This window comes from Artemia sp. Qi Xiang Cuo, chromosome 1, assembly GCF_049724085.1.
Source record: "Artemia sp. Qi Xiang Cuo chromosome 1, ASM4972408v1, whole genome shotgun sequence".
NCBI lineage: Eukaryota > Metazoa > Arthropoda > Branchiopoda > Anostraca > Artemiidae > Artemia > Artemia sp. Qi Xiang Cuo.
The window spans coordinates 43,707,728-43,713,339 of record NC_142794.1 but is presented as its reverse complement, the minus strand read 5'-3'; the positions used below and the strand labels follow the sequence as shown (position 1 = coordinate 43,713,339).

The 5,612-nt window shown below is 38.4% G+C and overlaps 1 pseudogene; it reads left to right on the top strand.

Annotated features, from left to right (window-relative positions):
• The first annotated feature begins 2,997 nt into the window (after positions 1–2,997).
• Positions 2,998–4,071, top strand: LOC148956351 (uncharacterized; annotated as a pseudogene).
• Positions 4,072–5,612: the final 1,541 nt, after the last annotated feature.

The following is a 5,612-nucleotide window of genomic DNA, read 5'->3' as shown; positions in this document are numbered from 1 at the left end:
ATAGGAAAACGAGGTTTTTCGTAAATGTAAATTCGGGGGATAATTTTTTCGGTCTGAAAATATCAAAAGGCCCTAACAGGTCGAATTCTGCTTCGAATGAGTCCTCATTCAACCGGATCCGTGGCCAACTGTGGCCGGTAGGCGTGGCTAAGAAAAAAAAAAATGAAATTTAAGTGTCTATATTTGGTTTTTTGAAAACAGGGAAGGAGTTATTGGATTGAGCTGAAATTTCGAGGATAAGCTTCCATGCCCTAGGAAAGCGTAACTTCTAAATTTCAGCCCACTCGGACCACGTTCAAGGGGGGGGGGGGTGGGCGGGTCGAAACTTCCGGCCCAGTTTACCCCAGGAAGATAAAGTCTGAGGAGGATGAAATTTTGCAAGTTTCTTAGTTTGAGCTTGGGCTACAAAATGCGATTACCGCCGTCTCTCTGCGACCTCTAGGACCTGAAATCGCTTAACATTGTGGTGGGTCGCCTCTTTATAGAGGCACAAGTGTGCCTCCTTGATAATGTCCCATTTAAGATTTCAGATGCTGTTATCCCAGGAAAAAATGAAATTGGATTTGTATCTATCAAAGAAGATGGAACAAACAATTGGATATCAGTTTTCAACTTTTATAACAGGGATGCAACTGACTTTGATTTTAAACAGTTAAAGATGCTATTCAGAAATGCAATGAGAGGAAAATAATTGCTGGTGACTTAAACCTACACAATCCAATATTCATCTCCAAATTCCAACTCCAATTTGCTGGCAGATTTTATAACTGACCCTCAAAATATGGTTTGTCTTGTCACCCCAATCGATTTAGGGACTAGGCTAAATCCCATAAATGGGAAGACTACTACTATAGATCTAGTAATAGCTTCAGTGGATCTGACAGCTGGTTGTGAGGTTGACATACCTTCCCAATTTGACTCTGATCACTTCCGAATAATGTCTGCATTTGAATTTTCTGCTTCTAGATTCCAGTTTTGGAAAGCTGCTGCTTGGCGGTTCCAAAAGGAGCACTGGCCAGAATGGCAGAGAGAGAGCTGGACTCAAGTCTCTTGGATGTTGAATTACATACTTCTGTTGAGGATCTTAATGAAAAATTGACACAAGTAATGGTGAGTGCAAGTGAAAAGAAAGGTGAAAAGATATATGTAAAACCTAAAAAGAAATCTTTAAGCTCCACTCCAGGGTGGAATACTGCTTGCCAAAAAGCTTTCAAGGAAAAAAAATACAGCAAGAAACAAGTTTAGAAGAAACCTCACCAGTTGTAAACAAAGTTAAAATGAATGAAAAACAAGCCATCCTAAGGAAAACTGTTCCACAAGAAATCAAGAGTGGACGGAGGACTCTTATTGAGACGAAGTTCACCAAGGCGATCAATAAGAGACTTATGGAGAAATTGGAAAGTCTACTCTGGACAACGGTCTTCCCCATACATTTGGGATCATGATAGGCTACACAATGGAATTACTGCTTCCACATCCTCAGAAAAATAGAACTTCTGAAAGAGCATCTAATTCCAAATGTCTCCCAACAACATTCATCTCAAAACAGACCCACTATGCTTCCTAAACAGGACCCCCCTAAAACTGACATTGAACTTGAAGAAGAGGATCTTGACATGATTATTAAAAAATTGAAACCTGGTGCTATGGGTACAGATAAAATTCACAATGAGATATTGTAAAATATGCCTCCTCTGATTAAGGCTTCAGTCTTAACTTTATTTTGTGGGTCACTCAAGGAAGGACTCATCCCTTCACCGCGGAAAAAGTCTACAATCATCCCAATCCTGAAGCCCTAAAAGGACCCAAGATCCCCAAAATCCTTTCACCCAATCGCCCTGACTTCATGTCTTTGCAAGCTCATGGAGAGATTGATCAAAAAGATAGTTCTACCAGCAATTGAGAAAGCAGTCCAACCAGAACAACTTGGCTTTCTGCCCCAGAACAACACAAATAGGCTGTCTTGTGAGACTTGAAAATCAAATAAAGCAGGGATTCTGCCTAGGAAAAGAAACTCTAGCTGTTTTCCTTGATATGACAGCAGCATTTGACAGAGTGAATGTTCCTATTCTGATGGCAAAACTACGGTTCCTAAATGTTAACTTCCATGTTTTGGAATGGATTGAACACTTTCTGACAGAAAGGGGGAAAAAAAGTTTAGAAAATCAGTCAATCTGTTTTTTTTTAATAGCCCAATTAATACAGGTCTCCCTCAAGGAAGTGTCTTGAGCCCTCTATTGTTTTTAGTGTATTGTCATGATATAAATCTGGAGGCCATATTGGGTTGTAAGTTATACTTATATGCTGATGACATTGCAGTTGCAGCTTCCTCTCGGGATAAAGGATCCCTCAAGGCTATAGTCCAAAAAGCCTAAGATTACTTGCAAAATTGGACAGTGAAAAACTACATGTCATTTTCAACACAAAAATCCATCAGTGCCCTATTCTGAAGAAAAAATCAATCAACCGTTCATTCCCTCATAGTTTCACTGGCAGGTGTAAGCATTCGACAGGAGGAAAAGTTTTGTTTTCTGGGAGCACTGCTGGATTCAAAAAAGCTATGGACAGACCATATTGACTGTCTTGTTGGTAACCTGAAGAGTAGGGCCAACCTCCTCATCGTAATTTGCCTTTCTGAAAGAGGAGCTCCATATTCCTGTGTATCAAAACTGATTGGCACAACAATTACCAGCAAACTTGATTATGGTAGTATTTTATAAATAGAAGCTACTAAGCAAAACCTCCAGAAACTATACTCAGCTTTTAATCAAATTTTCCGACGAGCCCTGTCCTGTTTAAAAACTACCCCCATTCCTGACCTTTACTGTGAGCTTGGCATCACTTCACTTCAGAAGAGGAAAAATAATCTCCAAGGCCGGTACTTCTAAAAAAATGGGATCAAAAAATCACATCGTGTACAAAAAATGCTTTGCTACATGGAACCAAGATCAGTTTAGACTACGGTTTGCCGCTACAATTTGTAAATTTTCTTCTCTAATGAATGATGCTGGCCTCCCATGCCAGGTCCCAACTCCAAACATAGATGACCTTTCCTCAAGTCTTAATGGAATTAGTAATGTAAATAATTCAGTTTTAGATGACAGGAACAAGCATGTAGGGTCATAAGGTTTAAAATTAGAGTGGTATAGGCTGCCAACACATTGGATTGATTTTACCGAAATATATACTGATTGATCCAAGTCGGGAACTGGTACGGGTTGTTCCTTTATTGTCCCTTCAACTGGTGTTTCCTGTGGGTTTAAACTACCTGACATGCTTACTATTTTTTCTGCAGAAGTGATTGCTATTCACCAAGCTCTTTTGTATAATAAGTCAAATGGTATAATTGGTAGTTTTCTTATTTGTTCTGACTCTTTGTCTGTGATAAATTATTTAGCTGTGAAACAAAACTGTGCCAAAGAAATTGCTACAAAGATTGAAATAGTAGTGGATGATTTGTTAAAACATGGTTTTGTTGTACAATTGACCTGGGTTTCATCCCATGCAGGTATTCCTGGAAATGAACCACCTGATAAAATGGCGAATAGGGAAGTGTCAGTGGCAAAATTTTAAAAGTAAATTTATCTATAAATGAATACATTCAGGGTTATGAAACCCACTCTGCAGAAGATGAGAAGGCTGATTTTTCAAGAAGGTCCTCAAACACCATCTTGGATCTATATGATTTTAAGCCTCCCCTTTGGACCTAATTCATAGTGAAAGGAAAATTGCAAAAACAATATTTCGAATCAGATGCCATTCTTTGCCATTCTCAGTTAATGCCATTCTTTTCAAGTGGAATTTGGTTGATTCCTCTAATTGTAGTGTACTTAATGTATATGAAGATGTCCGCCATGTTATAATATGACGTCCAGCGTGAAATATTAAGAAGAAAAGTTGTAAAGCTATTTGGTGCCTTTTCTTTTCGTGCAGTTGTTGGCCATTTTTCGACTTCACCATGGGCCCGTAAGATATATGTGTCTGCACTGGGATGTTTTATCAGAAACACAAGTTTAAAGGATGTGCTGTAGCAGTGTTACACATGCTGTTAAAATTAGAATACTATATTAATGTTTTTAATATATTGTATAGTTGGAATATGTATCATATGTAAAACTAATGTAAGTTATAAGGGTTTTCTTTTGACTATAATTGTTTTTGAAATAATTGTGGCGGTCTGACGTAAGTGGCCAAACTTGTGGAAAAAATGGTTTGCCACCAAGGTTACTGAATTTAACCCCGTAAAGTGATTCACACCGCCGTAAGTAAACATCGCCTGTTAAACCCCTTGTGGAAAGGATCGATACGTACGTGACGGAGCTGAACCAAGCTCCAATAACGTTGAAATCAACAACAAAAAAAATCAGAAATTGAACATTCAAAGGAACAAGATTTTTCAATTGAAAGCAAGGAGCAATATTAAAACTTAAAAAGAACAGAAATTATTACGTATATGGGGGGGGGTTTCCCTCTTATCAACACCTCACTCTTTACGCTGAAGTTTGGATTTTGTCTGAATTCTTTAAGAACGACTCCTGAAACACAAGGGTCGTTTAATTAACACAATAACAAACTATTTTTAATAGCACAAAAAACTTTAATGTGAAGATCGAGGTGTTGAAGAGGGGGAAAATCCCTCGCATACGTAGTAATTTCTATTCGTTTTAATGTTGCTCCTTACTTTCAGTGTGAAAAACTTGTTTTTTTTTATTTTACAGAAAAAAGAACAATAGAATAGGGAGCCTGAAATTTATTCTGGTGACGAGATTACACATCATCGTTTCAAAAGAAAGATGGAGAAATAAGAAGACGGCCCAATAATCTATAATGTGAAACCTAAAAAACAAAAAAAATTAGCAACTATTTAAGTTGGTATTTATTTAATAATTGATGCTTAATGCATTTGGACCATCTTGAGAAACTCTTTTTGCTAACTCAAATAGAGGATAACATTATTTGTACTTGTTGTTCCATTAAACCAAGAATATTAGCAGCACTAGTTTTTGATCATGGGCATCACAATCGCGATGCCTAAGTAAAGAGCGATGTTGGTACAATGTATTATCTATTTTTTTCCTTAGACCGAGGCAGTTCGTATCGAAGGAGTTGTCCTAGAAACTTCGAAAAGGGCTCATTCGGTTGGAAATTGGAATGGCTACTGCCCTTTTTAATAGTCGAAAGTGATTGGAAGACAACTAACGCCCCATCACGCCCAACATCTTCCCAAACACATCCAATCAAAATTTTGAGATTTTGAAGACACTCCCCCCACAGCCCTCAGGGCAAGGGTTGTGAGATATGCCCTGGGGGCATATAAGTTTTTTTTAGAAAGCTTTGTCGTAGAAACTTCAAAAAGGACTCATTCGATTGGAAATTCAAAGGACTAGTGCCCCTTTTAATTGTGGGAAGTCATTGGAGGGCAACTAACCCCCCTATCACGCCTACCTTTCGCCCAAACACATCCAATTAAAATTTTGAGATAGCCATTTTGTTCAGCGTAGTGGAAAGTTCTGGAAATTAGGTCTTTGAGGATGACCCCCCTCCCCCACAGCCCTCAGGGCAAGGTTTGTAAGTTATGCCCTGGGGGTATATGAGGTTTTTATAGAAAGTAT